The sequence below is a fragment of the Leptopilina boulardi genome, unplaced genomic scaffold (assembly GCF_019393585.1).
Source record: "Leptopilina boulardi isolate dan_hultmark-lab unplaced genomic scaffold, ZJU_Lbou_2.1 LbouV2_224, whole genome shotgun sequence".
In the NCBI taxonomy this organism is placed as follows: Eukaryota; Metazoa; Arthropoda; class Insecta; order Hymenoptera; family Figitidae; genus Leptopilina; species Leptopilina boulardi.
The window spans coordinates 2,462,486-2,490,025 of record NW_026137779.1 but is presented as its reverse complement, the minus strand read 5'-3'; the positions used below and the strand labels follow the sequence as shown (position 1 = coordinate 2,490,025).

The following is a 27,540-nucleotide window of genomic DNA, read 5'->3' as shown; positions in this document are numbered from 1 at the left end:
ATAAAACAATACTATTAATTCAGATATGCTTAAGCAAGCGCTTGTAAATCCTTCAACAAAATCGCCCGTTACAGAGCAAAATATTTTAACTGCTCTGAGTAATACATTAGTGAATGCTAAAGACTGGGACGGACACAGAGCTTTAAGAATGCCCAAAAACAAAAAACAGGTTTTAAATAAGGTTATATAAATTTATAAGTTTTGAAATGCATTTGTTAATAAGAATAAAAGAGGTTTATATTCGTAATAGGAAAAAAAGTAATTATTACAATTATTATTAACAACTAAATCTATGTTTTAGCCTGATGATACCATAGCTGATGATATGTAAATTAAAGGAAAAACAATTTGTTACACCGTTATTGTATTCCATAGAAAAAAGGAGTTTTATAAATTAAAATAAATTACTCCACAAATATTGTTACAATTTAAAACAATGTTTAAAACCTTTTTTGAAAGTTATATCACATTAAATAAATTGAGTTTAATTGATAAAAGTATTCTTGTAATTTTATTATATTCAAGTTTCTGTATTCATTCACAGAGAAAGCTAAATAGTCAAACTTAAAAAATTAAAATTAAAAAATATATAGTTATTTTTATATATTTAAATATATGTAGATTTAATGGTTTATAATTTATATAACAATAACCGTGCACTAACAGTCTAAGGGATATAATTTTTTTTCCATAACTTCCTCGAAGATGAAGTTGATTAAACACCTAGACAATGAAAATAAGTGGTCAGTAACTTATTTGCACTCACAGAAAAAACCTGAATTCAAATTGAGTATAGATTCTATACTCAATTTGATTCGCAACAAAAATGAAACTGGTTGTCTCATTTCGAGTTCTAAGGTAAAAGTATCAAAATGAAACAGGCAAGTTTCATTTTGAGAAAAAGAAAAATGGAAAAATATTGTGAAATAACGAATAATTTTGCACAAAAACATGAAATATAATAATTACAAAGAAGTAAATAACACGCTAGACTTAATATATTTGATTAAAAATTGCTTGTAATCGCGTAATAAAATAATAAAGGAAATATGTTTTTAGGTTAGAAAAATGAAAACATGTGTTTTGACAACAGGAACGGTACTGCCAACTTAAATAATAGCGGTAAATTTAAAAACTTATGAAATTAATTATTATCTACGTAAATAATAATAAATAATTTTTATTTAAAAACTTCTAAATATTCGTACTGGTCAAAATAATCTTTCTGGTGTTGTTGAAATATTAGAAACAATAATTGAAATACAAAATTACTCTGCTTATGATGCCAACTTAGAAATCTGAAATTCCAGCCAATATCATTTTGAATAACATGAAATTTGTCCCATACTCATTTCGATACCCAAAAGAAAATGAGTTGCAACAAAAATGAGTCCAAGTTTTTTCTGTGCTTGGAATGATAAAATTCTGTTCATTTCCCAAAAGTTCTCCGAAGATGACGTTTTTTTGTAACCTAGAGCACGATAGGAAGTGGTCAGGATGAAGGCAATCCCTTATTTGCACTTTGAATGGTAAAATTCTGTTCATTTCTCAAAAATTCCCCGAAGATGACGTTTTTTTTGCAACCTAGAGCACGTTAGGAAATCGTCCTTAATTTGCACTTTGAATGATAAAATTTTGTTGATTTATCACTTTTTTCTAACCTAGAGCACGATAGGAAGTGGTCAGGATGAGGGCGATCCCTTATTTGCACTTTGAATGGTTAAATTCTCTTACCTTATCAAAACTTCCTCGAAGATGACGTTGTCTTCTAACCTAGAGCACAATAGGAAGTGGCCAGGTTGACGGCGACCGTTTGTTTGGATTTGGAAGAATAAAATTATGTTAATTTATCGAAACTCCTCGAAAATGGCGTAGTTTTCGCACATAGAGCACAATAGGAAAAAGTTTAACGAGAAATAAATTATGGTTTTCTTCCTGAACTGGCAATTGCTGAATTTGTGCTTTCGATTATGTTTTTTAACATTCCAGACAACCAGAGCGACGAATAATGCTGTTGAGTATTGCCTGAATGAATAATTATTAAAAATTTAATCGTCGGGAAAAAGTGCGGCGCAAGGTTTCAAAACTTAGATGGACCATGGATGGCTTCCATGGATGGCCCACGGATAAACCTGTGGCAAAGCTAGGGAAATTTCTACTTGGGTCAGTGATATTTCATTGCTAATCAGTGGAATTTCACTGTTTCAAATTTAGAGAGTTGTCTTAGTCCCTCACAGTGCCAGAAATTTCAGGATATCTCAGGGATATCCAAACCGTCGAAAGAAAAAATATATCCCTAGGACATTCCAGGGATATTTTAAAATATTTGTTGCTGTGAGGGATAATGTAAGTGTGCATCGCATTTCGGTTTTTTTTTTAAATGCTTGAAAAAAGCCGAGAAAAAAGCTTTAAAAAAATTGTTTTTGAACAAGAGATTGGTTTTATACACGGAAAAAATTTCTAGTCTTATCAGCAGGATCTTTAGCGATATCTATAAAACCCGGTTGGAGTATTCACAAAACGCTGTGGTTTGGGAAACAAACAAATTTCATAGAGTGTGTCACAATACAATTCGTTGTGCATGCGCTATGTCTCTGTACTAACGCAAATCAGGTTGTGCTGTTCTCAATTTGTGTGTCCAAGGTACTGTTTAAACAATTTTCTACTTTTTTAAAACACATTTAAATTAACGTCTATTTTTAATTAATCTAGATCAAATTTAGACCTATAGTCTGTCTTACGTGAGAAAGACCCTCCTAAAAACAAATTTTGGTTTTCTACGCGCAGAATTATATAAAATAAGGCGTGGGATATTTTTTCTTTAAACCAGTCGAAATGTCTTGTGCACAAAAAATATTAACACTAACATATACTCGTACTCCATGGTTTTCTGTTTCAAGGTCGCAGGCCTTTTGGATCCTCCGTTTATGATGCGCCACAAACATATGTTAAAATTGAAAAAAAAATTTTACTGTGACAGAAAATGCCTTTTAAGTACTATTGGCTATATTTTTAAAGAAAAAAATTTTTAAATTCCTTTTTTACTTTGAACTCTACCCTTTTAAAATACGATGCGCGAACGGCGTGTTTTTCTCTCGTGAGACAGAGTATAGACCTGTTTTCAACGACTTAAACGTCGATTAAACCTTTCATTTCTCGTTGGCTTAATGGAGGTTGCCTGCCTTCTCGGCATGATATTTTTCAGTCTCTCTTTTAATAACATTTGATAATTAATTTTCGATACTTAGTAATACTTATGTAATATTTTTTTTAACACAGAATTAGATGATCTTCTAAATAAAAAAAGAATTGACAGTTTTTCTTCATTCATTCAAATGTTATTAATTATTTAAATAATTTTTATTATTAATTTAACACCTGTTTATCCGAAATAGTTGATCTAGAGCACGTTCAATGCGGATTTCAAAAAGCATTAGAATGGTGTTTTTAAAATTTTTTTTATTTTATTTGTTTGTAAAATATTTTATTTTTTATTAACTTTTAATAGTTAATTAATTAATATGACAAAAATTTCACTATCGATTTATTATGACTTAAACAATATGCATGATTTTTTTCGCGCTTCAAAAAGAGGGAGAACTTCAAAAAGTTATCAATAAATTTTATTTTTTAAACAAATTGCTTAAAAATTAAAATGTTTTAAATAAATAATTTTTATCTAAAAGTTTAAGGTCTTCTGGGAAAAAAACATTCACAACATTTTCCTCTATTTTTAATAGGGATGAAATTATAAGTAATGCAAAATAATATTGCTTAAATTTGTTATTGTACACTGAGAAAAAAAATTTAGTGTTTGCAACAAAATTGTTTGATTAGGCAATTTTGGTTCTTGTAACCAAATTTTGGTTGGCTGAAACAAAGTCGTAGAGTTATCTCAACCAAACATTTGGTTAGGTCAACAAAATTATTTGGTTGAACATTTTTAAATTCCAACCAAAATTTGGTTACGACAACAAAATAATTTGGTTAACACAACAAAATAGTTTGGTCTAAAAAAACCAAATGATTGTTTGTTGTCCTAACCAAAATTTGGTTGCGACAACTAAATAATTTGATTGGCTCTCAGCTCATAGCTTAAGAAAACAGTTAGTTTATATCTCTCACAAGGATGGGTAGTCCAGTGGTCAGAGCTCCCGATCTTCAGTTTTAAAACAGAGGTTCGATCCCAGGCAGAGATGAGATTTTTCAAAGTCCACAAATATTTCAATTGGATAAATATAAATTCAATGTTAAATTGATAATAAATAAATAATGAAATGAATAAAAAAGATAAAAAGAAAAGAGATAAGTGTAGAATAAAATTTTTAATTTTACAAAAAAAACTGTTTGTTTGATCACCCAAACATTTTTGTTGACATAACAAAAAAAATTTGGTTGAGCTAACCAAACATTTTTGTTATGCCAACAAAAAACAATTAACCAAATTTTTTGGTTGACTCAAACAAATAGTTTGGTTGCTTAAATACCAACAAAATTTTTTTGTTGGCCGAACCAAATTTTGGTTGCTCTGACTAAACATTTTTCTCAGTGTAAATATCTTTAAAAATATTAAGAATTTTAAGAAAAATCCTAGACATGACCCCGTTTTTTTATATGAAATGCCTCATATATACTTCTACATGGAGAAATAAAATTTTTAAAGAGGAGGTCGAAGTCGACTTTGAAACGTCATTTCCTTATTGGTTGGTTTTGATATTATAAACAATTAATATTATAAAGTAGAAAATCATTAATTATTTTTAAGTCGTGACTGGGACTTTGTCAAGTTTTGTATACAGCTCGAATAAAAGATTAGAAATTCGATAGAAAAATATCATTCTTTTAATATTAGAATAACTCAAGATATTATTAAGAAAATTTTTATAAGAACATATATTATTGCAAATTTTAAAATACCCTTTTCTCGGTATGTATTTTTTATTTTAGCTAATTATTGCGTGCTTAGTGGAAAAATTAAAACATCAGTATCAGGAATTTTCTATATATATCGATGTATTGTTTTCGATGCCATATTACTATAAGCCACATATTCACACTTGAGCAAATGTTTTTTATTATGCCTGAATGATATTTATTCCAGTTAAAAATGTATTAAAACAACTCATTTTTAGAACTTCGGAAATCCTCATCAGTTTAAAAGTAAATCTATAAGTTCATGCAAAAATAATATTTCTTGTATCATTTGTTTAATGTTTACGTATGATCATAAATAACAACCCACACTTTAACGTTCAGAACCTTACATCGGTAGCACAATCGTTAATTAAGGGATGAGAACTCGGTGGCTCTCCAGACACAAACAACCTTCATAAATTTTTCTCCCAAACGTACAAAAAAAGTGGTTTCAAGGAAGTAAAAAAAGAAGAAAATTGATGGCGGTAAAGAATCTACCTATATTCTAAAGAATATAGAATCTACCGCGCCAAAAAATGATGTCTCTTGATCCAAACCAATTTCATATATTACAGAAATTAACTTTTTATATTAATTTTATTATTATAATTATATTAAATTTATATATATATATATGGGTGATTCTCCGCGTAGCGCACAACTTGCTTTTTTTCACGTTGTGAAAGAAAAATCACAAATAATGTTCACATAATATTTCGATTCCAATGTAAAAAGGTAATTTCTGTGATTACAAACAAAAACCAATAGTTACTTCTGTATTTAACATTATAATTTTTCGTGAAAAGTGGTTTTTAAGGCTGAAAACGTCAAAATTTCACCTGTCCCCACAGGATGTTTAAACAAAAAAGTTAATATTTTTAGCAATGTGCACTAATCACGGTTGGCCTGAACTAAATTTTATTCAAACTTTCAGTAACTCTAAATTTTTTTGTTGATTCTGAATTTATATTTTTTTTAGCATTATTTTAAGACAAAAAAGAAAAAAATCGGCGGAGGACTTTTTGAAATATACCATTTTAAAAAAAAAAATTTTTTTACTAAAAACTAAGTTACAGATTTATTTGAGTTGACTCGTTTTGTTTGTATTTTTTTTAAGCAGTCTAATAAATGTTAAGGTATTTAAAGGATAAGTAGGATTTCATAGCTGCAAAAGGTTTTTAATTTGACAAACAATGTACCGTTGACAAAAAAATATTTTATCGAACTAAATATTTGAAATATAATTTGTAATAAATCTGTAATAAAAATTACAATATTTTTTATACACATTTTAACGATTTATTAATGAAGTTAAATTTTAAAAATGTTTATGCAAAATATATAAACATGTAGCTTCAGATGTGCAGTGTGTCAGTATAATAGTTCGCACATCTGAAGCTACATGTTTATATATTTTGCATAAACATTTTTAAAATTTAACTTCATTTATAAATCTTTAAAATGTGTATCAAAAATATTGTAATTTTTATTACAGATTTATTACAAATTATATTTCAAATATTTAGTTCGATAAAATATTTTTTGTCAACGGTACATTGTTTGTCAAATTAAAAACCTTTTGCAGCTATGAAATCCTACTTATCCTTTAAATACCTTAACATTTATTAGACTGCTTAAAAAAAATACAAACAAAACGAGTCAACTCAAATAAATCTGTAACTTAGTTTTTAGTAAAAAAAATTTTTTTTTAAAATGGTATATTTCAAAAAGCCCTCCGCCGAATTTTTTCTTTTTTGTCTTAAAATAATGCTAAAAAAATATAAATTCAGAATCAACAAAAAAATTTAGAGTTACTGAAAGTTTGAATAAAATTTAGTTCAGGCCAACCGTGTAATAAGTACAATTTCTATTGCTATTTTAGTATTGTATATTGTAGTGGAATTGAATAAAAAAACGTTTTATCAAAAAAAAAATTATTTTCTTTTTTTTTTGATATTTATACTTGACTGCACTTTTGTATGTTATTCTGCGTTTTATTATTAAACATTGAATTATTTAAATAAAAGTCAAATGTTAATACAGTTCTACTTCAGTAACAGCAAAAGTTATATTCCTTAAGTTGATCCATGAAGAAAGTAATCAATTTTCTAATTGATTTATCCTTTTTTACACATTTTAAGATTCAAATTTGTACAGGGCATCACAAAATCGTCTCCAACGGCATCCACCGACCCTTCGATATTATTTAAAAAAATAGAATATAATTAAATAATAAAAGTTAAATAAAGTGTAGTTATATTATTTTAGTCTATATATATGTGAAACATATGAAACCGATTAAAAATAAATGATAATTATCTCAAAAAAAAATAATAATTATTACCGTTTGTTCCACCGGTTCGACCGACCCCAGCGTCTCCACCCGTCACAAAATTTCGACCGTCACTAGTCCAAGTTTAATACACAATGAAACAAACGAAATTAAAAATATTCATTATAAACTATCATAGCTCTGGTAAGTTTACTATAACTTACCAAATAAATTTCTATAAATTACCGTATAAATTTCCATAAATTACAGCATAAATTTCCATAAATTACCAAAATAAAATTTTTAATTGTCGTTCGCGCTATATATATTTTTGTAAATTACTGCGAAAATTTCCATAAATTACCGAAATTAAAATTTTTAATTGCGATTTATGCTTTACATATTTTTATGAATTATAGCCAAAATTTCTATAAATTTCCATAAATTACCGAAATAAAATGTTTAATTGTCGTTTGCTGTATATATGTTTTTGTAAATTACTGCGAAAATTTCCATAAATTACCGCGGAAATTTCCGTAAATTACCAAAATTAAAATTTTTAATTGTGATTCATGCTTTACATACTTTTATGAATTTTAGACAAAATTTCTATAAATTACCGCATAAATTTCCATAAATTACCTCGAAAATTTCCGTAAATTACCGAAATCAAAATTTTTAATTGTCGTTCGCGCTATATATATTTTTGTGAATTACCCCAAAAATTTCTATAAACATTTTAAATCAAATTTCAACTATTTTATAGAATTCAAAAAGCAAAGAATCTTTTTTTTAATTTGTTTAAAAAAATTAAAAAATTATAAAAAATTTTTCCGGCCCACCATGGATATTTATTTCTTGACACTTTATCTTCAAAAATATGTATTGATATTTATTATTTCGATAAAAAAATATTTTTAAAGTTTCAGAGACCAAATCGTGCGCTACGCGGAGAATCACCCATATATATCTACCTATATTACAAAAAGATATCGCCGCCAACGCCGTCGCCGCTGTTCCAAGACTCTGAATATAGCCGCAAGTCAAGAGAAGGGGGGTTGAAGAAAAGGGAGGGGGGGGACTTACGGCTATATTCAGAGTCTTGAAATGATCTTAACCTTTAAATTTGGGGTGGGGGGAGGGGAAGAGAGGAGGGGGTTACAACCCGATCCGATCAACATTTTTTCACTTAGTTCGTAACAGGAATTTATATACATATATATACATTATATACATATATAAATTCCTGTAGCAAACTAAGTGAAAAAATGTTGATCGGATCGGGTTGTAACTTGCACATAGTTTAGCCCTAGGGGTAAGTAATTTATCCACGAAGTATTGTTCGGTTTTTTCAAAAACTATCGGAGAGGGAGGGGGTTGAATTTTTTTGAGAAATTTAAACAGTGAATTTTTGAAGACTTGTAACTTTTAAACAGAAAGAAGATAAAAAATTTGTCTCATATGTTTTCGATAGGTTTCTTCCTGCTCTTTCGAATGATGCAAAACTTTTTTTAAAAAATTCAAATTTTGACCCTTTTTTTTAAAATTAAACATTTTTTCGAATTTTTTTTTAAGTTCAGTCCTTTTTATTTTTTTTATTTATTTTTTTTGGAGCTAAAAATGTGTTTTTTCACCACAAAAAATATTGAGATGTACTTTTTTGTTATTTTCGAGATATTATTTGATTAATTAATGTTAATAAAAAATGAAATATTTCACAAATAAATAAAGTTATTGCAATTCTGAAGATACCAATTGAAAGCTGACGTAATTCCGCATCCAACGAGCCCTATATGGACTATTTTGGATTAGAGGATTTTTTATAAACAATTGCCATGTTAGCCAATGGTTTATTAACAATCCACTAAACCAAAGTACTTCATATAGGGTTCGTTGGATGCGGAATTTTGTCAACTTTCACTTAGTAACGTCAGAATTACGATAACTTTATTTGTTTATAAAATATATCATTCTTTATTAACTTTAATAGTTAATTAATTAACTAAAAATTGTAAATATTATATAAGTAAGAAGAAGGTTCTGGGATTATACCCCAGCAGCGAGAAACGACCCACTTTTTTCAGAAACCATGTACGAAAAATATTTTTACGAGTTTCGTACATAAAAATTTGACTGTTGGTCAATTAAATTTCTACCTTATCATATATGATTGGATTAATGAAATACTTAATAGGAGACACTTATTTACTTATTTACACATCTTAACTGTATAATTTTTTATTAACACTAATTAATTAATAAATATCTCGAAAACAAAGAAAAAGGACATGTCCATATTTTTTATGTTGAAAGTATACGTTTTAAACTATCTAAAAAAATTAAAGAAAAAGAAGAAGATCGATTTTGAAAAAAAGTCAAAAATAATTTTAATTTTAAAAATTGATCAACTAAGAGTTACACTCGCTTACCTAGGACTTCGTTCACGATTATTTAAATTATTATGTATATTTAAAAAAAATTAAGATAAAAAGGAATTTTCTGATTTTGTAGCGAAACTATATTTGAGTCAATTTCAAAGGGGTTGGCTATATTTTTCGTGAAATCTCCACGTGAAATTAAATATGTTTACCAAGTTTCAACTTCTTAGCTCTAAAACTGTAAAAGTTAAAGCGGGGAAGGACACGCTTTTTCCTAAATTTCGAGTTTTTGGAATATAACTGGAATATAATAATAAAATAGTCGGATTCGCTATAATTTTCCTTTAATCTAAAAAAAGTATGTATACCAGGTTTGAGCTCAATCGGCCCTATATAAAGTATTTTGGATTAGTGGATTGTTAATAAACAATCGGCTAAGATTGAAATTTTTTATAAAAAATCTTCTAATAAAAAATAATTGGATTCAAAACTTCACTGTTTAAATTTTTCAAAAAAATTCAACCCCTTCCCTCTCCTATAGTTTTTGAAAAATCCTAACAATACTTCGTGGATAAAGTACTCACCCATAGGAATAAACTATGTGCAAGTTACAGCCCGATCCGATCAACTTTTTTTTCACTTAGGGAAAGATGGGGTAATGGGAGCTTTTTAATTTCAAGTACATAGAGACTTTGAATTTCGCGGAAATAACTATGAAAACTTGGACAGTCTTCCTGTATGTCATACCAAGACAAATGGTCACATTTCTGAAAGATTTGTAGAAACTAAAAGGAAAAATCAAGTTTTCGAGTTTTATTAAATAAATAGTTAAAATTTTATTATTTAATTATGTTTTGTGATTTTATTAGAGATAAATTTATGTAGATTTGTTTACATGAAATAGAATAGAGGTAATAATTAAATTTGTTTATGTTTTTCTTCTTTTTTTCAAATTGTGGCCTGTGAAAATTCATTGGGGTATTGGGAGAATTGTGTCAGCCGGCAGAATTTCGTTTCCTCGATGTGGCTATTCTTATTTCTTTGAAAATTGAACAAGATTCATTTATAAAATTTGATATTGTTGCATATTTAATTGCTGAGAATCCATATTTGTGGTTTATTGTCTAAAATGTGTTATTATTGGATATTTAAATACCAAAGAAGCTGTAGGTCTTTTTTATGTCTTAATTATTTTGTAAAATGTTCATCTGTTGAGAACTATTGACAAAATAAGAAAAATATCTAAAGAAAATATAAATTATATCATTTAGTTGAAAAAGTAAATTCGATCAATGGGAATGCAAGAGAACATAAAACAAGTTTATTAAATTTTTTGAAGTAGCGACGTTACCATGGTGTGGTTTACCATCCTCTTCAGGCTGAGTATCTAAGTCTTTCTTACTTTTTTAACTAAATACACTTGGAAGGGAATTTTTCTTCTTTTATATAAATGATATCATTTCATTGGAATTTGAAGTGAGAGGTCCCAATACTCCACAGGTGGGGTAATAAGAGAAAATGCATTTTTTAAAAAAAAATTTTTTCGGTTTTTTTTAGTGATTTTACTTAAGGGGCTCCAATTCCCCCACCTTCCCCTACTCTCTAAATCTGAAACAGCGAATATTCAATGATTCACAGCAAATATTCTCTAACAGAAAAAGCCATAAGTATACAACCGCGAATCAGCGAATATTCGCTTTTTTAATCAGAGAAAATAAAAATTCAATGGTCTAATTAGCGAAAATTCGATCAGTGAAAACTTTAATTATACAATTGGCTACAATTTATATCTTAATCAAATTTCTATTACAAAAGTATTAATTCAAATTCGTCTTAATTTGAATTAGTACTTTAGTTAATAGAAACTTGACTTTTAATTATTATTATCTTTTTAAGCATGTAAAAATAAAGAAAAACTTTAATTCCAAAGTTCATCTTAAATTATTCAAAATTATTATTTATTTTTTAATTAAATATACAGAACCCTTATTAATAAAACTGAAATATTTAAGAAATCTCAGCATCCTCATCCTCAGTCATTTGCAAGTTGCACAAATTTATGTAAACATAACTTTCCATAAAATTAAAAAAATTTTGCAAGCCAAAAAGGTAGTAAAGATTCAGAGCAAACTGAGTTTTAAAAAATAAACAAACGCATTAACGGGATCGTTGTTTAAAAGTTTAAAGAAATATCCATCCCCTTGAACGAAAAAAGTTTTTATGCCATTTTGCCCTTCTGAACACATGATGAAAGGTTGCACGTTTGTAGTAGCCTCTAAAATGTTCTTCTTTGCATCAGGGGTCAAGTTTGTACATTCCTAAAATAAATTTAAAAAATTATATTTTGAGAAAAAAATTTCAATTGTATAATACTTGAATACTTTATCATTTCCAACTATTTTATTTTTTATCTTTTAGGTTTATTAGCTAACGGTTGTCTGGAAAACATTTTAACCCTAAAGTGGCATCCCTTGGATAATTCCTATTGAAACTTGTTCAGGGTCCTTCACTGACCATTCTCCATAAATTAAATCCCCCGATCGCTTTTTTTAATTCTACTTTTTGTGTTTTTTATGCAAAATTCAAAAAAATTGGTTTTTATGATTACATTACAACTTGGTATTAAATGGTCCCATTTTGTTCAAAATATGTAAAATATCTGATTTTTATTATTATTCATTTTAATGAATTCATCAAAATAAAATATTTAGAGTCAGTTGGGATAAATAGGGACAGGGGGTAAATAGGGATAAGAGGTTTTGGAGCTTAATTTACAGTTTTAAAATTATGTTCAACGTCAATATTTTAACCTCAGATCACCTGCAAGAGGTTTTGAGTATTGTCAGTAAGTCCTAAATATTCGTACAGACAGCTGTTCCGTGCATGAAATATAATTAGATTTTCACATTAAAGTATAAATTTCTTTATTATTATTATTATTATTATTATTATTATTGCCTATTCAGAATTAAAGTTTGTTGACAATTAATACTACAATGTTCAATTCTGTAATTACCATGTTATTTTATTGAACAAATATAATTTACAAATTTTTTGTCATTTTGAATAAATGGAAAATTATATGTATTTTAAAAATGATGCTAATAATACATTTTTTTGTTATTATTTATTAACAAACAGTTCAACAGTTTCTTTGTATGTACATTGTTAATGTTAAATTTTTTTATTACCTTATATTTACTAATTTTTTCCAAATTTTTTTTTATTATTTCACTTAATTTCGATACATACACTTTATAATGATGATATATAAATACAGAAAGTATTACAAATATCTTATTAACTTTCTAAAGTTTATAAAACTGAACAATCCTAAAACCAAAATTTTATTTTATATAATTAAAATTGAATTTAAAAAAATTTATTTTACAGAACGTTAATTTTCCATTTATCCAAAATGACAAAAAATTTGTAAATTATATTTGTTCAATAAAATAACATGGTAATTACAGAATTGAACATTGTAGTATTAATTGTCAACAAACTTTAATTCTGAATAGGCAATAATAATAATAATAATAATAAAGAAATTTATACTTTAATGTGAAAATATAATTATATTTCATGCACGGAACAGCTGTCTGTACGAATAGCTTTAGGACTTACTTGCGCGTCGACCGCGCTTTCTTAAAACTTGAATAATTTTTAAAGTTTTCAATGAATTGGTTTAATATTTTACAGAAAACTTCCTTATATAGTGATAAACAAATGTCTCACTGCAAGTTTTCTAAACTACAAAGTTCCCCGCAGACTTTTTGTCGATGAAAGTAAGAAAACGTTATTATCAACTGGTCACAATTTTTATTAAAAAAAATTTAAACAATTAATGATTTTTTAATTTTTCATTATTTTGTCGCCTTTAGTAGACCCTATTACGTGTACATCTCAAATTTGAATCAAATTCATTAATAATTGTCGGAGATACGATGATTTATGTTTTAAAACTTAATTAAATTTAACAATTTAAATTTCTCAGTTTTTGGTCTCTAGAAACTAAAATATTCGTTTTATAAAAAAATTTCAAAGGAAAAAAAGATACGCCTTTTAATTTCCTATAATGTAGTACTTTTCAAAATTCAAAATTTTGAATTTCAATTTTCATCACTTTTTCAAATGTTTGACTGGCTCTACGGAGTCCATCCGAGCGGAGAGCGAGTTTTACTTTCCAGCTCCTCATATATCTACTACAAATTTTTTTTCAAGTTTTTTCATCCCTTAATACAGTAATATACTTAAGGAAACTTTTTTCTTAAAACTTTTTTAGAAACTATGCTGTCCCCATTTACCCCAAATTTTATAAAATTTTCTAAATTTTGGGGTAAATGGGGACAATCAGTTTCATGCGTTTAAAGCTTATGTAAATTTTTTTCTGCTGCATAAAATTAATCTTGGGAATGTAAATAACAACCAAAAAAAAGATAAACCCGCAAATATTACCTTTTAAAGGAAGAAACTTACGTAATTTGTGAAAAATAGCGATTTGTCCCCATTTACCCCAACTGACCCTACCTGTTTATTAAAAATATGTCTTTAAAATTTAATTAAAATTCTAATCTGCTTAATGAAAAATTTTAAACAGCAAACAGCAATATACTAATTGTACAAAGGTAGAATAATAAAAAGTTTTTTAATGTAAATGCACGTTTTTTCAAGATTTTTTTGCAAAAAAGTAGTAAAGTTTATTGAATTGAAATAAAGCATACCTTAAATTGTACAATATAAACTATGTATGATAATTTTTTAAATTAAAAATTTTAAAAATGAAGGCGTTTAAACTTAAATATTTCGTTTTGCGCCGTGCAGCCTACAGATCTCAAATTTCAACAAAAATCAAAAAATAAAATTTTTATCGTTAAAATACACAAATATGCTTTGCATGACGAAGAGAAAATTAAAAAAAAATTTTTGAAAAGAGTGATGCTAAATTTAGTTCATTTTTCGGACCGAAAATTTTGCAATCAAACATATTCTAAAGTACTTTACATGAATAGATAATGATTTCACTACTATTTTGAGTGGAGCATATCCTTTGTTTTTCGGATATAGTGTTAAAATAGGGTTTTAGAGGGGTTAAAAGGGGTAAAAGTACCCAAAAAAATATGTTTAGAATCGGATTCAACTCAGCTTCCTACTGATTCAAAAATATTGAATAGGTTTTTATTTCCTGGGCATGTCAATCTCACTGATAAATAATGTGTTGACAGTTTGTTTGGTTAAATGCGAATTGTATTTCTGCAGAATAATTGTATTAATAATTGTGTAATATTACAAAGTGTATATTTTTTGCAGACCAAAATCAAAGGTTTAAAACTTATAAGTTTAAAAAGAAAGAAGAAGAAAAATATAAAAAGATTATATATAAAAATTTAAAAAAATATTATGTATAAATACAAATATAAAAATATTATTTATATAATATAAATATAATTTTCCTACAATTTGTCTTTCTTTCTTATAAGAATTTTATTCTTTATCAAAAACACAGTAAACTAAAAGGTATTAAAAAACGTTGCAGATTAAAATAATACCAAAAGTATTAAAATAATCGACTATTTAAAATTAAATTTATATATGAATATTTTAATTATTTTTAATGGATTTCTCCTCTTTATTTCAAATGGATTTTTAACCTATAAATATGTACAAAACACGATACACAAACCGTATTTATCCAATTTTTTGTGAAACTTATCTTCGCTTCTAGAGCACCGTGAATATTTATTTGAGCTGAAAGAAAATTTTCGCGATAAGTAAAATAAATCTAGCTGCTTCAAAAATATCGTACTCACAAATTACCAAATAGTGTAAATTATTAAATTAAATTAATATAAAAGCGAATCAGCGACCTCGAAAACCCCTGAGTAACAAGTTTTAATCAAATTCAATAAATTTTTAAAAAATAATCCGCCATATTGGATCCGCCATTTTGAATTTTGAAAAACTGACTTCAGATTCGTAATCAGCGACCCCAAAAACATTAAAATATGTGGTGACCTAAAATTTTTGAATAATTTTTTAAAAGAAATTAATTAAACATTTTGACTTTTCAATTCTGCCACATTGCAATTGAAAGGGGATGAGTTTGACGAGTATTTTCATCTATTACATATTTATTTTTATTGCATAGAATTTTGGACATAGCTTTGGGCCGGTTGACGTGAAACGTCCAAATGATATGAATTACACATATATAATTGAAAGATATGCATTTTATATCCAAAAAGAATTAATTTTTTAAATATTTTGTTACAATTTTGTTGATTGCAAATAAAAGTAAATTTACTTGAGAGTTAATTTCTGGGATATAAATAAAATTGAAAATTTAAAGAATATATTAAAATTATATCTCTTTTATAAAATACTTCATACCATGGATTGTTTTTATAAGCACTATAATAAATGTCATAAGTTGTCACTGCAGTTTATTTTCACATAACCAACAGAACTTAGCAGTCTAGACATCGACCTTGGAAAATTTATTTTCACTTATTTTCAAATAAAAAATCAAAATCCTTTGCCACATGTATTTATTAAGTCTTACATGTTTTACCGTTTTAACATTATTTTGTAATTTTAACCATAAAAAAGTGTTATTTTCTGATTTTAACCCTAAAATATGGTTATTTTGCAATTATATGCAATTTTTTTTCCAATTTTTGGAAATATACCTATAAAATTAATCTGCTTTTGAAAAGTTACACAAAAACAAGTTTTTACAATTTTTTACTCATTTAAAAAAATTTTTTTTTTATTATTTAGTGTTGTTTTGCAAATTTTTGGTTAGGAACCTATAAGATCGTACCTAATTTTAAATGTCATTTAAATCAATTGATTTTAACTTAAAAATTTCATCATTTCTTATTTCAAACCTATAAACATCTTCTATAATATTAAGTTAACAAATTTCCAACAGCGACACCGAAAGATGACCTCGACACCGTCTTCGACATCGACCTTAGAAAATTTATTTTTGCTTATTTGCAAATAAAAAATCAAAATCCTTTGCCATATGCATTTAGAAAATCTTTCATGTTTTACCGTTTTAACATTTTTTTGCAATTTTAACAGTAAAAAAGGGTTATTTTGCAATTATAAGCAATTTTTTTCTCGATTTTTTGGTAATATACCTATAAAATTACTCTGCTTTTAAAAAGTCACTCAAAAACAAGTTTTTTCAATTGTTGACCAATTTTTTAATGTTTTTTTTATTATTTAGTGTTGTTTTGCAGCTTTTTTGTTACGAACCTATAATATTGTACCCTATTTTAAATGTCATTCAAATCAATTGATTTTAACTTAAAAATTTCAAAATTAAGATCATTTTAATACAATATTAATAAAATGTTAATTTAAAACCTAAATTATGTATAATATACATAAACATAATAATGTTTAGAAAAAATACTAATTTTTACTATTAACAACTCCGCTCATAGGTAAAGCGTAAATTGCTCTTCGCTAACAAAGTTAGAATAAGGTAGTGGACTGTCCGTTAGTATATTATCAATTCAATAAACCCGGATAGACGGTATTTTAGAAAAAGTATTAAAAAGAGAGATAAGATAAAGACTTCAAGAAGGTGACTAAATAAATCAGAACTGAATTAGCACAATAAAAAATACATTTAATCATTCAACACCCAAAAAGTGTACATTTAGTTCCCCAAATTAATCATTAATAAAATATTCACAATTAAAACGATATTTTCGTTAACCTACTTGTCTCGAAATTAAGTCTCACAAGAATGGTTTATTGCAATCAAAAACAAAGAGATCAAATAAAAGAAATTTTTAATAATGAGAAAACAATTTGTCCATTATAAAATTAGACGACAAATAATAAATTGTGTGTTTTAGAAATGTGTGTAATATGTTTGGTTTTCTTTCTGAGATTCTGTATTTTTTAAATAATGTATAGATATTCAGAGCAACTCACCAGAATAAAAATAATTAAAATGATATGGAAAAGTATCAAATTACTTTTCGAACTCTTAAGAGTTTAACACTCGTACTTGTCATACGATTTCCAAGTCTGCGAAAGTCGTATTTACCTTCCCTTATTCTTTATATTTTCGTTTTTAATAACCTTGTATAAATTATTTTCTTAAAACAATTATTTCAATACTTCAAAATCTGCTTTTAAAAATTCAGAGTATTGGGTTCACCAAACCTGAATTTTCCCAACAGTTAATTTGAGATATAAATAATTATGATATTAATGAAAGACTTTTCGATTCTAACTGGATTCTGCACTTTAGCATTTATAACTCTTTATACTTAATAATCAATTTTCCTTTTTCAAAGAATTTTTTATATTAATCAACTTCACGAATTGTGGAATATTCGCTTGTATTTTTATTTTTTATAAACAAACTCAATGATTTCAACCCTTACTGCGGGGAATAACCAATAATCTCAACCACTCTTAGTGGGAGTAATCCTTTATATTCATCCGCCTTTTTGCGGGAAACACATCCGCTCTGCGGGAAAGATAATTTAAGACTCCTCGAACAATAATTGGCTGACAATGATCACCCCCTCTTTGTATGTAATTTTGAGTACTGGATGGGTTGATTTAACAAACTTGCATTTTATTAGTGGCGTGGTCGGTTCAACCACCTCAATTACCTTTGTGATTTTTATATATTTCCTAATTTTCCAAACTAATGTGTCAACTTCTATACATTATGTAAGTCCCACACTGAGAGAAGTCCGGGAACTAAGATCTCCCGCTAGACGTCGTTCTGAGCTACTCTGGTTGTCGCGCTAGAGTTGTCTCGTAATCGGGTGCTGAGACGCCCCGACTGTGCTGTTGAACATTGCTCCCGCATTTGCGGGAAAAGATGTGTTCCGAATTGCGGATATCAATTACGTATTGAAATAATACTAAAAATAAATAAAAAGCGGATTCTTTTTCGAGTAGGGATTAGGAATAACTTATTAGGGATGCTTATCCCCGCAACATAACCTCAAAATTAAAAATAGTTTTTATTTAAATTAAAAATATATTAAAAATTAATTTTGCTCAATTTTAGAGGATACAGTTGTACAATTTTCAGAAAAAAATTATTTTTAGTTAAAATTTGTTATTAAATAATAATAGTTAATTCACTTTTTGTGGATTTTCTTAAAAATTACCTACAAATTGTAATTTTTAACCAATTTTTATAAAAAATAGCTCATTTTACACTGAAAGTTTCTTTACAATTCTGTTCGTTAAATTTAGGTAACAAAATTTTGTTCAAAATTTATAAATAAACAATTCTTTATTTTTTTAATAACTTTTGAACAAAATATTTTCAATTAAATTCAACGAACAAAGTTGGAGAGATTCTTTCAGAGAGTAAAATAAGCTTTTGTTTATTAAAGTTGGATAAAAATTACGATTCGTAGGTAAACTTTTAAGAAAAAACACAAAAAGTTAATTAATTATTATTTAGTAACAAATTTTAACTTAAAATAGTTTTTTCTGAAAATTGTACAACTAAACCTTTCAAAATTGGGTAAAATCAAATTTAAATATATTTTTAGTTCTTGTAGAAATTATTTTTTAGTTTGAGGTTATGTTAAGGGGATAAGTACCCTTAACCAATAAAAATTAATAGAAATAGAATATAAATAAAATTAAAATAAATAGAATTAATTAAATAAAATTTAAATTTTGCTAAAATTAGTTTTTTTTTATGATAAACTGGTGGCAAAAATTGGAAGTAGTCCCGCGCTTCGGGACGTTTTACACCGGGGCGTGAGACTTCCCGACTCGAAAGTTTACATAGGAACAACGAAAAGTCCCACTCAAGACTGGCACAGGTCGTCTTAGTTCCCGGACTTCTCTCAGTGCACAATTAGCAAAGTTGATTGTACTTTAGTTCATGTTATTTCGCAATATGAAGTTCAATAATCTTAATTCATTTGCGAAATAACTTTTGATTTCAGAATTAAAATAAATGTAAAATAAAATTAGAAATAATTATTAAATTAATTTGAAATGATAATTGAATATTTAACATTAGAACATTTATATGTGTGTGTTTTGTATATGTTGTTGTTGTATAATTGACAAAATGTTTTTAATACATAATAAGAAATATTATTTTTCACAAATAATATTTATAAAAAAAAATTTTTAATTTACGGAATTCCGTCCGTAACATAATTAATTAATAAATAATTATTATATTGATGATAAAAAATAATGACAATAAGGATATAAATATAATAAAATTATTAATATTATTATTATTGTTTTTCTATATTTAAATATGTTAAGGAAATTATTTTTTTAAAGCAATACAATTAGCCAAGAAAAATAAAGTAGCGTTTAGGTATACGTTCATTGGCAAATCAGGACGGTAAACGCAGCGATTTACAAGACGGACATATTTGACTTGAAACATTTTCAAATAAGACCGTCTGATTAGTCCATAGAGAGGCCCCTACCATACCGTCTAGACTAGACAGTCTTGTTTACTGCTGATCAGGAAATCATTGGACTCTAAACTTCCCAACATTTTTCCACACGAGTAAGCCTCAACTTTATACACGTAATATTGAATTACATTTACAATGTTCGCCAGTAACCATAAAATATGAATGACTAGAATTATTTTCCACAAAATTATGAATAGGAATTTTTATGTACTAACATTTAAATAAATTGACCGCTAGCTGCAGTAGGTACTGTTTTGCACGCGATTTTGAATAAGAATTATCCTGCACTGAAATCTCTGTAAGAATTATACTGCACAAAAATTCAATAAGAACGATTGATTTTAACGCCTGCAGGACGTATATGTCCCACTTGCAAAAAACCCTGTAACATATTTTTAAAGGCTTTCGAGGTCGTTGATTACGAATGTGATGTCGAATTGACAATTTGACAGTTAACAGCTGTCAAACCAACTGTCAACTTTTCTAGAAAATGATTATTTTTGGCAAAAATCACAGTATAAGGGTTTGTGGGGTCACTGATTACGAATATGATGCCAAATTTACATTTTGACAATTCACAGCTGTTAAAACAACTGTCAACTTTTCTAGAAAATGATATTTTTGTCAAAAATCACAGTATAAGGGTTTTCGGGGTTGCTGATTACGAATATGATGTTAGTTTCTCAAAATTCAAAATAGCGGATCCAATTTGCCGAACGAGTTTCTCAAAAATTTTATTTAAGCTTAAGAAATTCACTACTCAAGATACTTTGAAATATACTAAATACGAAACTAATGTCAGTTTTAAAAATTCAAATCGATTATTCCAAAATAGTGAAAAAAATTTAAAACTGTATTTGAGATCGTAAAAATAATTGTCTAAAAATTAACCATCTATTTATTATTTAAATTTTATTCATAAAATAATAGAAAAAATGTTGTTATTATTATTACGTTTAATTTCAAATTATTTAAATTATGTTAATTTAATATTTTTAAATTAATTTGTGATTTGCATTGTTATCATCATTTTCATAAAAACGCGCGCTTTACCTTGATACTTGATTAGCGCTTTGTTGACCTGTGTAGTCGCCAGGTATTAGCGCACTTTACATTGTAATTGTACTTTTGTACACAAAGTGGTGCAGGCGTAGTTAGGGTAGGTTCTTTCACAATCAAGACAAATTGAGAAGTATATAAGTACATACAAACTTGAAATAAAAATATTACGAATTTTTCGTATGTTCTTCCAGGTAGGTGGATATAAACAACCGAAACATAAAAATCAGTTCTTTTCAGAGCTTTTCTTTTTCTTTCTTTCTTATTTTGTCCTATTATCAGGTATTTTCAGTTGCTGTTTTCCTGCAAACCTGCAAATCCAAGCAAATTTAAAAATATTCCGCCATATTGGATCCGCCATTTTGGATTTTGAAAAACTAACATCGGATTCGTAATTAGCGACCACGAAAACCCCGAGTACCAATTTTTAAGCAAATCCAAGCAATTTTTAAAAAAAGATCCGCCATATTGGATCCGCCATTTTGAATTTTAAAAAACTAATATCGGATATGTAATCAGAGAACACGAAAACCCCGATTACCATTTTTTATGCAAATCCAAGCAATTTAAAGAAAAAATTCCGCCATTTTGGATTTTAAAAACTAACATCGGATTCGTAATCAGCGACCCCGAAAACCTCCGATTACGAATTTTTAAGCAAATACAAGCATTTTTTAGCTAAAATATGAATTGATTTTTCAATTTTTATTAATTCTTAAAATTTAAATAAAAATCTATACTTTATAAATACCAATCGATTCGTTTTAATACAGGGAATAAAATGATTTCATATATAAACTTGAATTTTAATAAACACAACATTTTTAAGCTAAAATATGAATTTTTGATTTTTTGACTTTCATTAATTCTTTAAATTTCAATCAAATCAATACTTTATATATACCAATCGATTCGTCTTGACGTAAGGAAGACGATTATATTATATATTACCTTAAATTTTTCTATTAAAAAATTTTTTGAATTAAAAAACAAATTTTGGAAAAAAAACGATAAAATTTTTTTTTTGGGGTATTTTTAAAAATCCTCTCGTCATTATTGATAGATTAATGTGATAAATAAACCTATCAAATTTTACCCAAATCCATTGAAACCTGTTAAAGATAACGTGTTCACAAAAACGATCTATACTCTGTCCATCGAGAGTTTTCCCTCGGTCGCGCAGTTTTTTTCTCTGAGGGCGTTGAAAAACTTAAAAATGGCGTTTCCGTAATTTTTTTTTCGGAAAAATAGCCAATGACAATCGTTTCGGTCTCCTACCTTTCCACACGAATCTTAGGCCCTCACGAGTAAAAGGGTAATTTATGACCTTTATACCTAAAAGGGACATTCAAATGGTAATGACTTAAGGTATCACATCGGTACTAATCGGAGTCAAAAGTTTGTAGCTCGCATTACTACTTCCCGCACTATACTTTCGCCCTCAACTCCCTATACTCTCAGCCCATACTGTACCTACTTCTACAAATACACTCGTACACGTATACCCCACACTAGCAGCGATTGGAAGGAGTAGGAGGTTTGACAACGTCGCTATAAGTCTCGCTTTGACTACTGTGGACTACTGTCTCTCTCTAACTAATGTTACCACCCTGCGATGTTGCCACATCAAAGTGGCGGGTGTGCTATATATTGCAAATGACGTCATGAAATAGAATTTTTAATTTATAATTACAAATAAACAACACGGTAAATTATAAATTTCTTTGTATATTTTAGTTCCAAATTGATTCGTAAATTCAACATTAGTTTTTGAAAAAAATTTATAGAAAACTTCTGATGATATTTATGAAAATGTACTTCTCCCCCATACATTAGTCCCGTCTCCCATGCAAAATAAGCAACTTTGATTGCTAATATCTCTGGTTTCGTACGGCGAAAATTCTTCATATTTTGCAAATTTGTCAAGAATGATAATAAGAACATATGGTAAAATTTTCAAGAAAATTTATAGAAAACGGTTTTACCGATGTGATACCTTAATAAAGAATACAGTTTTTTAATTTTGTTCTTACAAAATTAAAAATGTTATTTTTGAAATCCTCATTTTATTGTGATTTCAACAGTATGTTGTTTAACTATAATACATTAAATTTTAAATAATTCACAAATTCAGTGATTAATGAAATGTTTGTATGTACACATATCTTTTTAGAATTTATTATAAACTTTTAATTTAACTTAATTATTAATGTATGGTTGTATTTTTAATTATGATTAATTAATTGATATACATAATAAAAAATAAGTCATTCACTGTAATTAAAATTTTTATTAATTAAATAATAGTGCATCTTGAGTTTACACTTTTGATGTTATTATTACACTTATTACGAAGTATTACGACTATTACAAGATAATTGTGCACTAATACGCGAGTAAATACCCCCACAATAAAACATATAATTTGTTTAACATACAATATACACGAATCTTTTTCTTTATTCACTTTCTGAACTAGAATCAACTGAAACATTAATATCAATTGCAGGGATTCTTGTTTTACAAAACTATTACATATCATTAGAATCGTGAGAATTTGCAGATTCCGAATATATTGTTCAAAATTAATTATCTGTAAAACTAAAATGTTTTTAATTTTTTATTGCACTGTAACGTGCAGTTTATTAGGACCCTCATAAACTTGGGATTTGTGAACGTACGGACGACTGGGGATTAGAAGTGACAATTTAAACCATATGTTTGAACCAAGCCTAAAATTAACATAATTTTAAAAAAAGGGCGGTCCTTATTTCAAAACTCCGCCAACTCTTTCACTTTTATGATGTTCTACGCGAAAATGACTAAAACTCGTCGTTTTCCGAGGGCAAACTCTCGATGGACAGAGTACACACACATACAAACATCCGGCCAATTGATCAGGATCTCATATAACGTGTTTCTATATAAAGGAAAATTTGTTTTCACCATTTTTAAACATTTTATAAACGAAAGGACTACAAAGTTTCCTCCACGAGAAAGCAAAAAAATTCCGCCATATTGGATCCGCCATTTTGAATTTTAAAAAACTAACATCGGATTAGGAATGAGCGACCACGATAACCGCCGAGTAACAAGTTTCAACAAAATTTGTCCGGGTGGGTTTCCCGGAGGCACGAAAGTGTTAAGTTAGAAACAAATTAGGGACTTCTAACTGATAAAATTCGGCTTCTGAATGTATATCAAGAAATTTTTTTTTGCTTCCTCGTGGAGGAAGTTTTGTAGTCCTTTCGTTTATAAAATTTTTAAAAATTGTGTAAACAAATTTTCCTCTATATAGAAACATGTTATATGAGATCCTGATCAATTGTCCGGATGTTTGTATGTGTGTGTAGATCGTTTTTTTGAACACGTTATATTTAACAGGTTGCTTAGAACTTAAAAATTCATGTATAATTCTTCGTTTCAAGTCATAAGGATTCTAAAAATAGCATTAAAAAAAATTCTGTCTCTCTGTCTGCACAATATTTTGTTCGCCAATCACGAATAAACGGCTTGACCGATTTAAGTAAAACTTGGCAGTCTTTTAAGTATTAGACTAACTTAAAGTCTTAGCCATACCCCATTAAAAAATATTAACTTGAACAGAAGTTATGGCACTTTTTGTAAAAATCGAAATTTTAAAATTTTTTTCGCTTATTTTTACTAGACTTTTTTTTAGCAGTTTTTTGAGGTTAATTAATCGCATATTTACCTTAAAATTGAGAAAATAACTTAAAGATTTAAAATTGTGAAGAAAAATTCCAAAAATCAAATTTTTTAAATTTAATTTCTGTTAGGTATATTTTACTAAACCTTTTTTAGCTATGTTTTTGAGTCCAATTAATCAAATTATAACTTTAGAATTAAAAACATGACAAATATAAAGAAATGAAAAAATGTTTTTTTAGTAACAACCTTTTTATAATTATTGTTTTCGGGTTATAGATTTTTATTTTAATAATATAGTTTTAATAAGATTAAAAGATTTTAAGTTGTAAAAAAAGTATAAGAAATTAAAATTTGAAAATAATTATTTAAATAAAATTTTATAATGCTCTTTCGATTTTGTCTCAACTGATTATTTGCTAACTTCATTCCCGCAATTGACTTTCATATTTTGTCAACACGTTTGACAGATGATTATGGAAAGAAGCAAGGAAATCGATACAGATAAAAACAATTAATTATAATCGATAATAATTATTAATATATTATAATAATAAAATAATCAATTAATATTAAATGAAATATTTTAAGCCATCGACTAAAGGAAGATTATTTTTCAGGTATTTAAAATAAATAATTAAAAAAAATTTTGTCATTCATTTTGATAATATTTCTTTTTGTCATTTTATAATTTTTTTAACAAGCATTCTAATTATCTAATTTAACATCTATGTTAATTTTTTTAAATGTATTTTTGAAGATAATTAGAATGCTTAGTTTAAAAAGAAATTAATTTTTAAATAATATTTTTTAATTTTGTAATAATTTTTTATAATTATATTTCATTCTTTAAATATGTTTTTAAGATTGTGTATTTGCGAAATTTAAAGAAAATTTAGTACAGGTTTAAATAAAAAGGGTTTAATAGTAACCTATATTTTTTTGGGAATTTATAAAATTTAAAAAAAAATTTTAATTTTTGTGGTAATTTTTGATGATTAAATTTCATTTTTTAAATTAATTAAAAAAAAATTTTTAAATGATAATCTGTATTGTTTTATGAAATTGTATATTTTAGAAAAATATTTTTTAATATAAATTTTCTTAATTTAATATTAATATTTTTATTTAAATTAAATTTAATAAATTTAATATTTTTTAATATAATAATTAAAAATAGAAGGTTAGTATATTTTTAGTATGTGTTTTTTAGATTTAAAATTTTAAACATTTTTAAAATTAAACAAATTTGTGAAATTATTAGTTCAAGTTTTTAATAACAACCAACTATCCATACAAAAAATTATTTGCACGAAATTATGTTAGGCGCACACCACTAGATTTCGCTCCCGCCGAAGGCGGGTACGAAAGTTAGTATAATATAATCGTCTTCTTTACGTCAAGACGAATCGATTAGTATATATAAAGTATAGATTTGATAAAAATTTAAAGAATTAATGAAAGGTAAAAAATTCACATTTTAGCTAAAAAATGTTGTGTTTATTAAAACTCAAGTTTATATATGAAATCATTTTATTCCCTGCATTAAAACAAATCGATTGGTATATATAAAGTATAGATTTGATTTAAATTTTAAGAATTAATAAAAATTGAAAAATCAAAAATTCATATTTTTGATAAAAATTTTTGTGTTTTTTTAAATTCAAGTTAATACATAGAATATTGAATTTCTTGCATTAAAATGAATCGATTCGTATATATAAAGTATATGTTACACCCAATGTGATTTAAATTTTTTTTAATTTTTCAAGAAATTTAACCCCTGCATGTTTTTTTGTATTTGTAACACCAAAAATATTTCAAAAAAAAATTATGCAATTTTCCTACTTTCGTACTAATGGTTTTGACTCCCAGCATAATCTAATATAATGTGTGGAAAAATTTGACAAATTTACAACGTAATTTTGATGGTCTTAGTTTTAATTTGCATTTTTGAAACTTAAAAAATGTTTTAAGGGTCCTGAATTGTGTTAAAAAAGGTCCAAACAGGTTTTTCTGCAACTCAGCCGTTGATTATCACTTTTCGCCGCCGCGCTGGTGGGTTGTAGGAAAACATGCTCGAACATTTTTTAACATATTTCAGGAACTCCAAAACATTTTTTAAGTTTCAAAAAGACAAATTAAAACTAAGACCTTAAAGATTATGTTGTAAAATAGTCAAATTTTTCCATGCATTATTCTAGATTATGCCAAGAGTCAAAAACATTAGTACGAAAGTAGGAAAAATGCACAATTTTTTCTTGAAATCTTTTCAGTGTTATAAATACCAAAAAGAAGAAAAAAATGTTCTTGATACACATTTAGAAGCAGAATTTTATCAGCTCTTTAACCATCTAAGTTAGAAGTTTCTCACTGTTTTCGAACTTAAATTATCTTGCTTTAAATTCAGCACCAAATATCCACTCTTCGCACCTTCAGTCGTACCGACAATTTCCAACGGAATTGTATATATATTGTTTAATTTTCCTTACATTATAAATTTTATTTAAAAGATAGGTTAAAATAAAATATATTTTAATAAAACAGACATAATATTTTAGTCTGAAAAAACATACCTTTCAAAAGCAACAATGTTTTCTCTGCAACGCCAAGAGTTCGAAGCTTTTCTTTGTAATCAACATTTTCTTATATCGTGTCTTATTGTAGTAGAATCTAACCTTTTTTTAAACAAATACACATGTATTGGTGTGCAAACACTAAATCTACATTTAGTAAGCAAATAAATGTCACTGAAATAACAAATTAGTAAAATTTTGTTTTTCACGTTAGATTTCTGAAT

General features: G+C 26.9%; 1 protein-coding gene across 1 annotated transcript in view; it reads left to right on the top strand.

Annotated features, from left to right (window-relative positions):
- LOC127279870 (uncharacterized) overlaps positions 1-27,540 on the top strand; it is a 574,826-nt gene that overhangs the window by 146,391 nt on the left and 400,895 nt on the right. The window lies entirely within an intron of this gene.